At 49.4% G+C, this 14,208-nt stretch overlaps 1 long non-coding RNA gene across 1 annotated transcript in view; it reads left to right on the forward strand.

The window, feature by feature from the left end:
* Nucleotides 1-14,208, forward strand: part of LOC135304843 (uncharacterized) — an 86,105-nt gene that overhangs the window by 13,578 nt on the left and 58,319 nt on the right. The window contains exons 2-3 of the long non-coding RNA XR_010366064.1: nt 7,954-8,062; nt 8,159-8,332. This is a non-coding gene — a long non-coding RNA (uncharacterized LOC135304843). The remainder of the gene's footprint in view (nt 1-7,953; nt 8,063-8,158; nt 8,333-14,208) is intronic.

The following is a 14,208-nucleotide window of genomic DNA, read 5'->3' on the forward strand; positions in this document are numbered from 1 at the left end:
TCTCCTGTGTTTTCCCCCACAGAATGGGTGTGGGCCAAAGGCAGAGCCCCAGCGTGTCAGGATGATTGCCTGTGCAGCTGTCACCTGCCCCGGGGGATGCTGAATGTGTCCCCATTTGGGTCGTGTTTTATCAAGGTCTGTCTTCTGCAGCACTTTTCCCTTTATGTGGTTAAGGGCACCTTCAGGGCTTGCCACCCTCATTTTTATGTGAGCTGTAACTCAGTACAAAGAAGACACATAAGTGACTTCTAACCCAATTCCCCAGGGTTCCAGCTGGCATCCTCCTTTCAGTCCCAGACCCAAGGCACAGCTGGAGCTAACTTGGTGACCAAAGAGAAGATGAAGAAAACCATTTTGTTTTTGAAGATTAACTTTTTTTCTTCTTCCATATCTCCCATTTCCTCCCTGTTTTGCTGCAGCCAGCCCCACTGAGTTTCCAACCTTCAAAGCCCGTCGTATCCAGCTGGACAGGAGCGAGCTTGCCAAGGGGAACTGTTCATCCTTTGCTCTTTTTGGTTCTCTGAGAGGCCTGTGACTGTAGTGGATGCCAAGCAGCCCTGACCTTCACCTGACTGGAGTTCCCAGCTGCTACAGTGTTATTACAGCATCTCTGCCTGATAAAAATTCAGCTTTGTTCCTTGTACCTGGAAATTTTATATGACAAATGTGTCTAATTTCTAATTCTAGCTTCCTTTAGGTGGACCAGAATGTCTGCTGCCTGGGAGAGGTTTGTAGATCGGAAAGGCTGGAAAAAGAAGCACTACATTTCTCTCCTGTTAGAAATGTGCCAGAGACACTAATCCAGCATTTGAATTTCAGCCAGGTAGCTGGAAGGGACTGCATCTCCTCAGCACCTTCCTCTGATGGACTACCCAGCTTTGCTTCTCGTCACGCTTCCCTGTGCTTCTCTTCCTTAGGGCAGGAGGGAGGTGTTGCTGGAGAGACCGACTTTCTTTAAAGAAATCTCTTGCTTCACAAGTCAGATGAGGATGTTTTGCTGCATCTCTGATGAATTTTCTCCCCTTTGGAAGGAAAAGTGGCTGGGTTTGCAGTAGGCTTCCTCCTGGTAATAAAAATGACGGGATTACTTCAGGAATGGCAGCTGGGGAATTAGGCCTGAGTAACAGCATATTCCAACATCTCAGTCACCTTTGTTTATGCAGCTTAAACAATGCCTGAGCCACAACATCCTTGTGGGCTTGGTGAGCCCCATCAGCTCTGTGGGCACCTAGGGCACCTGGGAGGCAGATCTCTGGTTTTGCAGCAGCTGTGGGTTCAACTCTGTGTCTGTAGCTACATGCCCATGCACTACTTTCCTTGGTGGGGAGGAATACAAATTACTGCCTCGCTGAGATGGCTTGGCTGTGTTTACATTTCTGGTGCTGAATTATTTTTCCTTTGGCTGGCATTCATAAGGAGGTATTGTGCGTTTTTTTTCCTGGTGTTAGTGCCCTAGGGTCCTAATTCTTGACCAGCTCCTTTTGCCGGATGCTATGCAATCACCTTCTCACCCTGCAATCAGGGTGGTTTTTTAAAGGGAGCTGAAAGAAGCCATAGAGTATTATTTTCATTTGGGAATTGCAGCTGAAATAGAAAGTGCCTTGCTCTGGTGGTCAGTCCAGTGTCAGATGTGTCCAGCTGTGCTGTTTGGGAAATGGTAAGCAAGTTGTTGCAGGCTGCATGAAGGAGAAAAGGAGAGAGAATAATCACGGGGGAGCAAAAGCTGAAATGCCCTGAAGATCCTGGTATCAACAGTCAGGAGCATGGGGGACACTTTGGGCTCTGAAGGCTCATCAGAGGGGAAGAGGAAATAAATGGCATGCCAGAGAAGAAAGGCCAGTGGATTACTAAATTACACAAACAGGATTGCCATCAATCCTGCTCTTGGTTTTATTCCTCTCCAAGACAGTGATCTTAAAAAAAAAATTAATGCCAAGATTGTGTGTGGAACATACATAAAATCCCAGGTGTTTGGTTAAGAAGCTTCTTGTTTCTCTCAAGAATATTCTTTCTCTCTGTGCAAATGTATATGCTCTGGGCAAATCCCCTTAAAGTTACTCTGTGGTGAAGGCCCTCGAATACTGGTGGTTGAATGAGAGCATATTTCACTCTTGCACTGGAATTTCTAATTGTATGGGGAAAACCCTCACATTTCCACCCAATTCTCCTGAAGCAAGGAAGCGTTACATTCTTCTGCTTTGCCTCTTATTAACAGAGTTTCTAGAGGTGCTGAGCTCCTGCAGTTCCCAGTGACGTGAGCAGGGCAAAGCAACCTTGGAAACTTGATATGAGAGCTCTCCAGAGAGAGCCTTCCTTGCAATCCCAGTGCATCCTGCAAGATCCCAGATGTGGGACGTGGTGTGTTTGCTGCATGTCAGTTTGCCTTAGGATTCTCACCTGCTTTATAGCCCTGTGTGGTGGGATACTCAAACCACTGAGTCCCTGGTCTGGCCAGATGATGGGGGCCTGTCCTGAGCACTATTACTTTTGGGTGGTGGTTGTTTCTCTTTCATTGCTGGGCATAAATTTCCTGGGGGTTTATAATAAATATGTCAGTGAGACCCTGGCTGTAGAGTCAGGGTGAGTGTCTGAGGCACTGCCTGTGTGTTTGTCCCCAGTCCTGTTGATGTGGCAGGGCACAAAGGACTAGTTAATCAAACTGCAGAAATTAGGTGCCACCTGGCTGTTTTTCAGTTGTCACCTGGAGATCAGACAGAGCAGCTGCTCCAACAGCCCCAAGCACCCAGCCTGTGGTGTTTGACAGTGAATTTAACAACAGGACCATACTTTCTGCTCCTTTGCTCTTACAAATTGGGACTGAGTCCTCAAAGCAACCGTTCACCTGTGGAGGGGAGGAGGAAGAACGGGGATTGTAAAATAAAACAGACCAGTCAAGTAATTTAATTCTTAAATCTAGTCTCCCTTGGGCTAATCTCCTCCAAGCCATTCTTTGCTCAGGTCAACTGCTTTTAATTAGCAAGCTTCATTGATCAGGGCAGGAGTGGGAGCTGGTGGGTTGCTGTCCAGGTCTTTTTAATTAGAGGCTTTTCTTCCTTGCTGGAGGAATGGTATTACCCAGAGAGGAACCTGGCAAGAAGGCCTGCAATTGTTTGAAGAAGGCTGACCCACGATCACCTTCATGGCATCTCTCCTGGCAGTGTCAGAGGTTAGCAAATTTTCAAGTGGAGAAAGAGGGAGGAAAAAGAACCAAGCCTGAAAGAAAGTTGTGGTAGCACTGGGAATTACTGTAGAGATGTAGTTGCAGGCAGTAGTGTGGGAGTGTGTTTTTTGTCCTTCCTAGGGAAAAAACCAAAGGTCACTGCAGACATCTCCAGTTTCCCCAGCATCTTCAATCTGCTTTCTGAAATGTTGCTGCCCAGCAACAGGAGCAGTGGAGCACCTTTGTGGGAGGGAGAGTAAAGAATACTTGCTCCCTGCCTTGGGGAGAAATGCCCTGCAGTCTAATAAGGTAGAGGTTGCTATCACAGTTTTTCCCTCTTGCAGGGATTCTCTGGGGCATTGATAATAGAGAGATGGGTTTTTTTGACAATTTACAGTGGTTCTCTGGGGCAATAATAGTCAGGATGGGGCTCACCATGTAACTAACTTTGGGCAGGGGTGGTGATGCTGACTGGCTTCTCTAGCTGCTCTCCCCTTAGGGTGAAAGGCTGAAAGTGAAGCCCTAAAATCTTCCATCCTCCTAAATGATAACACTTTACTCCTCCTCCCTGTAAATGGAAAACCACTGACATTACCTGATATTATTCCTTCTTTACTCCATTACCAGAAGTGGTAATTTCTATTGAATGTAGATGCCCACACTTCAAGGATGTGGATGCACCTGCATCTCTGTTCTCTGCCAGGTCCCCTCGTGGTACAGTTGTCCTGAATTTTGGATTACTTCTGGCACAGGTAGTTGGCTGTGTGGTGACTGCAGGTGCAAATCTATAGGCTGTCATGATGTGGTTCCTGGGTGATAATGCTCTTGGCCTCTGGGCCTCTGCAATCCATGGTTAAGGAAAATACATCTAATATTAATTAATTAGCACAAATTTGCTATTTTATGTATTTGATCAACTCAGCCATGAAAATTCTGAAACGCAGTTAAATCAAACAGAAAGGAAGTGGCTTTGTATCAAACGATTGAATTAATATAATTATCTTATTGATTAAATCATCAAATCAACCTACAGCTCCTTTATCTGCTTTACTCGGCCATTTGGGAAGGCATCAGCTCTCAATCCCTGAAGCACCATTCTCAGTGCCAATGCCTACCTTTATATTCCAGTCAGACAGCAGATCTGCAGGTGATCTCCAGCTGAATCTCCCCTGGAGAGCAAGGCTCTGATGTCCATTACAGCTGTCAACCAAAATTGTATATATTGGGCAAGAGGTGATCTCTTGTGTACCCACTCTATTATGAATCATAGAATGGTTTGCATTTCAAGGGACCTTAAATATCATCTAGTTTGTTGTTCTGGGGCTGGAAAGGCTGCTGAGTCCTGACTTTTTAGGGTTCCACATGCCATAGGAACACAGGTACCTGTCTTGCAGGCCAAGGGCTACTTTAGGGGCTGCTTTTGGAGCTGGGGAGGTGCCCTTGAAATGTCTTATCTAATACTTTGTGTGGCTTTTTCTTGCAATGAGTTTCCTGTTCTTGCATTTTGAGGGACAAGTGTATGAGTGGAAAGCTATTGGTATTATTATTAATAAATACTAACATGGGCTAGTTTAGGGAGACGTCCCCACAGGACTGATGTTCTGCTGCAGGTAATTTTAGCAGGTGGGTCTAGTTGCTCAGCTATTTAATGTATCACACTGCTTTCCTGGCTGGAGATTGCTGTCTTAGTCCTGTCAACTACAAGACCTTGCTAATGGCCCTGATTCTTGGTGCCTCACCAGAAGTGTGAGAGGAAACAGCAATGTCATAAAGAAGCTATGTCAGGGAGAGCCTGGCAGCTGCAACTTGAAGCTGTAAAATGTGGGCTTAAGTTTAAATGAGGGTCAGCTTCCCATTGGAATAATCCAAGTTTTAACCAGGCAGCCAGCCAAGAGCTGGCAGTGATTAGTCAGAACCATTATGATCTGTGAACCCACTTCTGTTGACCCTGCAGGACTCCCAACTTGAAAACATTAAAAACTTGACACAATTTGGTCCTAAAATTGTCATTGAGCCCCTCAAAGTTTTATCTTCCATAGGCATGTGCAAGAGCCAGTTGCTGTCTCTGCAAGCAGATAAGTTTAAGTTGGATTTAGGCTTTGAAGCAATGCTGAGCTTTGTGACAAAAGGTTAGGGAGAAAGTCCCTGCTTTGGGCTCTGTTTCCTAGTCCCAGTCTGTGACTGTCTCAGTGGTCCTGCAGCCACCTCGTTGCTGATAAGCAATGCCATTTCATCCTTAATCATTCCAGCTGACAGCAGCGAGGATGACTCATCCACAGCACTGTTGTTGGAGTGTGAGTTTAGCCTCCAATTGTGCTGTGAGGAGGGAACAAGCAGGAAGGGTTCCCGAACAGGCCGTGTTGTTCCTGCCAGCTCAGGGCTGCTGGCAGGGGGCTCAGGCTCTGACAGTATTGCTGGGCTCTCTGAAATCTCACTCCTGACATGCCTCAGTAGGGGGTGAAAGGGTAAAAAAAAAAAAAAAAAAAAAGGACACAATCCGGGTTTGGCTTTGTGCTGTGCTCAAACTTCTCCATGGTTCCTCCTTCTCCAGGAAACAGTCTCTCTGCAGGTGAGGCGTGAAATACATCCACTGAAGAAATTGAAAGAGACTGTCTCAGCAGGGGAGGGATTCAAATTCTGTCAGATTTGGGGGGGAGGTTTCCAGCCTTCCTTGGATGCAGATTTCCCAGGGGTGATGCTTTTCGTCCTGCATGTGATTTTTGCTTTTGGCAAGCTGCCCTTTGGCGCTGTGTGTTGCCTGAGATGAAAGGTTGGAGCGAAGCATGTTCTTAACACTTAGAAAACCAGCTGTGTTTTCAGATTCACCTTGAAATACTGATGAACAGCTTTGCAGGGGCCAGCCCTTGTGTTGCCCTGCCTTGTCCAGGCTGCTGCCTTGGCTGTAATCCATAGATGAGAGGAAGACCATGGCCTCCCTTTCTGGTGGAGACAGCAGCAGGAGAGATGAGCTGATTGAGGACACAAAGAAGGAATGGTTTGGTTCTAGCCTCTGATTCTGGAATCTGGTTCAGCCTTTGAGCTTGCACCTTGTGCTGATGGCTCTGTGATAAGCCAGTCCTACCTGGGCTGTCCCTGAGCAACACCATTTCTCCTGGTTCCCTCCTGGACGACTGTCACATTTATCCATCAGTGTCAACTGATGGGACCTTCCTATTGTTGTCAGGATTTACTTTCCTCTGATAATGTTGAGACACGGGAGCTTCACCTTGGGGAGATACTTTTGAGTGGATGGGATTAATAATTTCTAGGTGGATGGAAATAGCTGAAGAAACATCACTTGGAAATGTGTGCAGGTCAGGCACTGAGAGCATCCTTGGCCTGGCATTAAAGTCAACATTTCTGGCTGTGTACAGCAAAGTGATGATGGGTTGTTATTACAATATCTGCAGTGCAAGGGTGACCCCTCTGCTGGAGAAGGTCGCTCTGTAGCAGGTGTGTGTGATTCCAATGGTGCCTGGTGTGATCCACACAGTCAGTCTGGTGTCAGGGCTCTGATTTATAACACTTACAGTGCCCTGGTACCTGCACTGCAGAGATCTCACCTCCCCTTCTCCAATGCCTTGCTTGCTTTGCGCTGGTAAATTTTAGGAGCAGCTCCTGTAGATTTGTGTAAGGTCAAATGCCTTCTCTTCTTCCTCTTCCTCCTTCCTTCCTTCCAGTAAGCCTGAACAGTGTGTATCTGACAGGCTGATGTGCCCCAGGAAGATCTGTCTGTTCCCTGTTGAACATCACAATCCTTTTCCCTCTTTGCTTCTATCAGCCAGTCAAGGTTTGTGACAGGGGAATGCTCTCTCTGACTGCTGGACCGTGTTGGTGTTTGAGCATCACTGGGCTATGCCTGAGTTGCAGGTGGGAGGGAGCCCCAGGTGTTTGATGCCTTTGTTTTCCCTGCTTGTCCAAGGAGGGTGCAATGGGGGTTTGCTCCCCTTCCCCATCTCTGTATTCCCTCACCTGAGAGTAGATGCTCCAGCACAGGATTTGGCATCAGTGCTGGCACGGCTCATGATACTGCACATGATAGCAATTCCAAACTGTTCCAGCCCTGCAGCATCTCCCTCCTCCTTCCCTTCCTTGCCCTCCTTGGGCTGCCCACATGTCTGCATAGAGCCATGGCCATTCACCCTGTGGACAACTTGGAGTCTGGACTACTCTTTTTTGCAGAACAACAATCTGTGCTTAGGTCAGCTGTAAATTTAATTGAGTGGCACAAAGGATTTAGTGCACCTTGTGGATAAAAATTGCCTTGGGCTGGACAAAAGAAACACACGTGGCATTCCCTTTCTCTCCTCTTGTGACTGCTTAGGCTGTGGTTGGTTTTTTTTTCCCCTTTTGTCTCCCACTCCATGACATACAACGCAGATGTTATTTGCATCTTGGTGTGTCTCAAAACACTATGAGGCTTCTTACTAGCAATGATGAATTCAGTGTATGCAGCATAGAACTGTGATTTCCCTTGGGGTCCTTTGTAGTAATAATTTCTGTAAATAAAGGCTGGAATTGGGATCTCTGTTGTAATAGGATTTTATTTGTGCAAAGGCTGGTAGCCATGTCCCCTGATGCTGCCCTGTATTGGGAGTGTAGAATTATGACAGCTTTGTGTGTGGGATGGGAAGGGTGGGCTGGCACAGAACACCCTTGAAGGGAGGGGGAGGAATAGGACTCATCTTTGGGAAATGCTGGGAAGTTTGTGGGCCAGAAACACAGTGCTGATGGGCACCTCCACTGTCTCTTGAATTGCTGGATCTCACCAGACTGCTTTGTATTCCTGACAGGGCGCTGGAATACAAATCTTTCTGTAAAGACCCCATGGCCAAGGTAAAGTTCCCATCCTGCATAAGGTGCCAAAGCCTGTGAGGAGAAGGAAGAACCAGAGAGAATAAGGTCTGAACAGGCTCCAGCAGCTCTTGCTGCTGCTGTGACTGCATTGATGTGTGTGGAGGAAAGCTGCAACCTCTTCATTTGTCTCTGGACTTGCAGAACTGGCGATTCCGTGAGCCGGTGACTGCGGTGACCCGCATCCCCAGGCAGCTGCCTTTCCGAGAAGCTCACCTCTATAAAACACTCACTGCTGCTGAGAGAGCAATTTGTCAGCCCCCTCGAATGAAGAGTGCAAGAAAAGGGTGCCTTTAATTATGCCTGCTTGGGAGAGAGGTGAGCGAGGAGCGCGTGTGATCGCGAGCCTTGGGGGCTGTTAGATTTTCTTCTCACCTGTTCTGTCAGTAAGAAGCGCATGGGGGAAGCACATGCGTGTTCACACATTCACTCTGCTACCCCTGCTGGGTGCAGTAACTCTTCCTGTGCTGGTGAAAGGATGCTGATGGAAACTTCTCATCAGTGGCAGGACCAGTGGCTGTGCTGGAGGTGGTGGGGTCTTGTGCCTGGGCTGCTGCAGCACTGCAGAGCATTGTTGTTGCAGGGTCCTGAGCAGCTGTGGGTGAATGCAACACGCTTTGAACACACCTCAAACATGTTGGTAAACTAAGATTTCTATTCTTGTGCTGGCTGTGTCTCATCCTGAATTGGTCCTGTACCCAGGTTAGGTGGGCTCAGTAGCACCCAGTGATGTGAAGCTGAACTGTGGCTCTACTACACTGAGGGTGAGAGGCTTTTCCTTAGGCAATGATGGCAAAGGATGTGTGCCAGGTTCTGTGTCAGCAGCACAGAGTTGTGCTGTTCTCAAAAATAACCAGGTGCCAGAATTGTTTGTCACATGAAAAGGTGTGTTGGCACTTCATCCTTCCCTGGCATCACCCAGAAGGCTCAAGTGAGCTCTGACAAAGCCTGCACACCATTCACAGTGTAATTAGCACCACAAGTCTTGCTAATTGCTGAGGGTTTTTTCTCTTCCCCCTCCCTTTTTCCAGCACAAAATTTTTCTAGTTATCTTGGGTTATCATCATGGTAGACAGTGTGCTAAGCCTGGATGCTCCTTCTGAGGGCTGGTGTCAGGAATAATTACTGCCATAGTAAGCTGATCAGCCCTTCCTTATTAGCTGCTGTTGTTGTTACTCGACATTGATTAGTAATTTGTAGCTGCCAGTGCTTTCCTCTGTCCTCAAAGCCTAGGGTTTGCTGGTGCTGTTCTGCCAAGGAGAAATGAACATTTTCCCCCCTTGCCACCCTGGAGCCTTCCTGTCTAGAGTGTGGTTTTTAAATCTCCTGCTCATGGCTGGGAGAGCAGCAGCAGTCCTGTCTGAATGCTGACTTTGCAGGTGAAAATTGCTGAGGGTCCCAGCTGGCTGCAGTGGTGGAAGATCTTGTGGTGGGTGACCCAGTGGTGGGACACTGTTTGTAATTCTAGGCTGAGAGCTTTGCAGTGATGCCCTCAAGTCCTGCCACCTTAAATATCAAATGGCTCCAGAGAGATCTGTCATGTTTGTAGGTGGCTGCTCACATGTGTTCGTGTCTGAGCTGGTGAGCAGCAGTGAAGGCAGGTTTTGGAGGGGAATGAGGAGAAAACTCATTTGTAGCCTCTATCCTGTTGTGAGATGTGCAGTTTGTTTTGAAGTAAGGCCACTTAGCAACTTGAAACTGCAAATGCTGGGAGAGGGGGAGCCTCCCATCCCAGACCTGGGGTCAGGGGTCCTTGCTCACAGTGCAAGGGACAGACTTGGGGCTGTCTCTTATGTCTTTCAGCTGTTCCTATCTAGCCCTGAGAGCCACGTGCCATCGCTTGTTTGTCTGACCTGCAGCTCTGTGGACCAGCTGTGCCTGTCAAAGCAGGGCCAGAGAGCAGAAGGCAGGCTTGCAAGCCTGTGCTGGGATGGAGAGGGAAGTTTGGGGAAAGGAATAAAGGAATGCAAGTGCCTTTTATGTACTCTATCTGTTGTGTCAGCCTGTAGCCATCTCACACATTGTCTCAGGGCCTCAGCAGCGAATCTTCTGCTCATTTTGGCTTGTCCAGCGTGGCCCCTTGCAGAGTGACATCCCAGGAGATGCTCTCCCATCAAACACCTGCATGCAAACAGCAATCTACCCTGGGCAAGCCCTCTGTGGAGGAAGTCCGGGGCTGGCGTGGAGCAGAGCAGTGCCCCCATCCATCTCTGCCAGCCGTGCCGCCGGTGCCGGGAGGCCGCGTGTGCCATGGCTGTCCGTCTGTCTGTCTGACACAGCAGGTATAAATCATGCACGGGCAGCAGAGACGGCGGGGAACGTGCCTCCTCTCACCCCGACTCTGCCCAGCATCCCTGTGATGCCAGGGGGGTGGCAGGGGGCAGAGCTTGATGTCACTTCTTGGCACCGCACGAAGACGTTATCCAAAGAGACGGTGACCTCTCCTGGCGTGCAGAGCGCTGCCGGGGACCTCCAGCCGCAAATCAAATGATGTGCTCTGGGAGAGGAGGGCCGGCACTCAGACATCCATCACCAGCCTCCTGACCGTGGAGGAGAGGAAGAGAGCTGCCAAGAAGCCTCCCCTCCATCAGTCCTCGGAGGCGCCGGCGGCTTAAATCCCGGGGTGTCTTCTTACTCATCCATTAGTGGGCACTAACCACAGCTCCCTGTGCTAGCACCCTAATGGCTGCCTCGTCTGGACAGGCCCTAATTAAGACTGAGGAGTGGTTTCTTTTCAAAACCTGTGCTCAAGTGTGTTTTTCTAGTTTCTCACCTTCCCAGATGAGATTTCCAGGGCTCAGGCTAGGTGATTTTTCTTTTCTTTAGTAGTTCCAGTGATTCACCAGTTTAAAAACGTGAGAGGACTGCAGGACACCCGATCAGGCTTCCTTTCTGATCACACATTCAGGGGATTTTATTATCTTTTCTTTTCCTCCCCAGAGAGCTCAAGCTCCGAGGTAGCTCAGGTAGAAACCTGCAAACCACAGAAATTAATCTTTGCTGACAAAAGCTTTCTGACTAAGCACTGGTCTGGATTTGAGGATGTGCTTGACGCTCCCAGGTGAGCTTGCAAAGGTGGAGGGAGCACTGGCATGTGGCAGTGGATCACAACAGGGTGAGCACTCACCATGGGGCAGAGTTAGGGGGTCCAGGCCACTCTCTGTGTGTGACAGTGACCGTGTAGTGCTGTTGCTGGGGATCTTGGAGGGTGAGACCAGTGAAGTGCTAGAGATCTGCATCTTGCTTGCAGGCTGCCCTGTAGGGCTGAGGGGTTTCTTCAGCTTAGAGGCTGCCTGCTCCAGCTTCTGTTTTTCACTGGTACAACCCAGTCTACATCAGTGACTTCAATGGGCCAGCCTCAGTTTACCTAGCATGAGGATGTTACCTTTGACTCAGCTGCATTCTCTGGCCCATCTTCTTCCCTGTGATCTACCCAGCTTCTTGTCCAGCTTGTCCCTGCTGTGGAGGCCACCATCTCAGCCACAGGAGCAATGCTGGGCCTTGGCTGCTGGTTCATGTACCTCTGGAAAGGGTTCAGGCTGCTGTGCTCTCCCCCTTCCTTGTGCCTTGGGGTTTCTGCAGCACTGGGCACACCAGTGGAGGACACTGCAGGCAGCCCTGTGAGTGTCCCATGTGTTCATGGCCTGAACCGTGGCTCTCTGTGGAGGACCTGCCCCCCTCTGCTGTGACAAGGAGGTGCTGGTTGTGTGCCACGCTGGTCTTGTGTGACAGAGACAGCAGCGTGTGAGAGGCTGTTAACTCAGAGAGCAGCATGGGCAAAAATTGTTGTGGAGAGTGTCTCTGATGTGAAGTGGTGTCTGCTGGGGTCTGAGCCTGCCTTTACAGAACACTTTGGGTAGCTGGCACTTTCTTGTGTGCAGAAAGTTTGAAATCCTCATCTGAGCCGTTTGCTTTCACACCCATTTCCATTTCTCAGGCACGGCAGTGATGCTGCCTTGGTGTCACCCCGCAGAACAGTTCAGTTCCTCCAGCAAGGGTGCCCAAGGGTGTAGAGAGCCTGCCCCAGCCCACATCTCTCCAAGTGAGTTGCTGAGGACAAGACAAGCTTTCAAACACCCCAAAGCAGAAGGAATTGTTACCCAAGCCCTGGCCAAGTTCTCCTAAGGAGAAAAGAAGGACCCAAGTGTTGCAACATCCCTTAAAGCTCTCTGAGCAATGATGTCTGCAATCTCCTGGAGTCTGGCCCACGCTGCCCTCCCAAACATCAGCTCCCTGTCCCTTCTGACAGCTCTCTTCCACACAGGTGCCTGGGGAGTATGGAAATTCCTGCCAGGTTTTCCCAAGCCCTTCCACAGGCTCTAGATGGCAGTGTTTCTGTTCAGGAGCCCAGCAGTGCTCCCAGGCGAGCTCCATGGATCCCTTTCGTGCCAGGCTTTGGAGAAGCTCCGAGATTAACGCTGGGCTCAAGTGGACAGCTTAGCACCCCGCTGCCTCTTATCTCTTCCTCAGTGAAAGTGCCTTGAATCCTGTGACCTTAGGGGACCAGCAGCTCTAGCAGGCTGGGCAGTAGTTTCTGGCTGTCCTTCCCCACGACGTGGTGAAATTGGCTCAGGATTGATTACTTGGACAGTTGCCTGTTGGTCAGGGAGGTGGCAGGGATTTTGGTGGTGGTGAGTGTTGTTTGCTGTGACAAAGCCCAGCCAGTTTTCTGTGTCTGCTTGAGGATGCAGACAGGGGGTCTGCTGTTCCCGACGTGTGTGGAGGCTGCCTGTGGGAGACTAGGGCCTTGTCTTTGGCTGGAGGAGAGCTGGGAGCTTAGGTAAGGAAAATGTTGCTGGAGAGAGGACTGTGATTGCTCCTGCACACTTGGAGCTGTCACTTGCTGTCACCTCCTCCCTGCACTTGTCTCTGCTCACTGCCTGAGTGATGGGGACCTGGGCTCAGTACCCTCCTCCTTTCCCAGGGCTTCTGCTGTGGTGCTGAATGGAGACCACTCCTCAGAGGCTGTGCTGTGTTTATCTTCTCTCCCGGATGCCATGGTGACAGGCACTTTCTTTGTCCATATAAGTGTCAAGGGAGAAAGATGAAGGGAGCCTGGAGGCTGCTGTCCCTCACTGGCTGCACTTGATAGCTTTGCTTCAAACTTGGGGCTGATCTCACTTGGCTTCTAACCATGTTTTGTCATGGACTCAGCCCATTTGGGGTCAAGAAGAGGAGAGGGAGACTCAGGAGACCAGGGATGTGTTCCTGCCCCTGGGCACCACAGTGCAGCACGTGTCAGTTGGGATCCTCTCACTCTTCCCTACCACAGCCCTCCTGGAAGCAGGCAGCAAATCTCAGCCCCTTGCCAAGGCCCCCAGGGAGCTGAGCAGGGGGAAGGCAAGCCCCATGTTCAGCAAAGGCTTGGGCCATTTGTACTCATGGTGCTCCTCAGGGGTTTATGAATCTAAGTGTACCCTCATTGTGGGACAGCTGGGTTTACTCTGTGGACCAGAAATAGAGGCTAGACCCAGATCTGCTTGAATTTGGCTGGTGTGGTGACAACAGCTGGCCTGGGATCTAGGCCAGTCTCCTCTTCAGCTAATTCCTACCAGCTCCACTGAGGGAAGTGTTGATGGGTGTGCCAGTATTTCCCTCCTGTATGGCAAGGATGGAGGAGCAAGCCCTGCTCTGTGGTTAGATAAAAGGTAGGAGAATAGAGACAATGGTGAAGGTAATCTGGCCCCTAAGGAGTTACAGCTGTGCTAATTATCAAGCATTAAGAACAAGCCTGCTCTTAATAGGCCACAGCTGGATCCAGTTAAGAGGGGTATTATAAAAGAGCAGGTTGGCTGGTCGAGCGGGGAGATGGAGTTTGTTGGCTGTGCAGAGAAGACGGAGTCAGTGCTGTGAGGAGCTGCCCATGAGAAACCACCAAGAAGGTACGAAACCTTTGCAATAGGACAGCAACACTGCTCCTGAAGCTCTCCTCTTGTACTCCATCCCATCCTTACATACGGCCTATAAGAATCATTACATTACCATACTGCGTTACATTTTAAACCCTAAAAACTACTCTTTGGACCCCTTCTGCTAAGCTAGTAGGGTCTGCTCTGACCCTTGGACCTGTCTGCATCAGAGGGTATTGTTTCATCAAATGGGGATTACCTTCAGCTGCCCATACTATTGTTTTTCAGTTGTTCAGTAACTAAGGTATCTCAAAGCTTGCTTTCATTTCAACCTCGCTTATAGTT

Source organism: Passer domesticus, chromosome 7, assembly GCF_036417665.1.
Source record: "Passer domesticus isolate bPasDom1 chromosome 7, bPasDom1.hap1, whole genome shotgun sequence".
NCBI lineage: Eukaryota > Metazoa > Chordata > Aves > Passeriformes > Passeridae > Passer > Passer domesticus.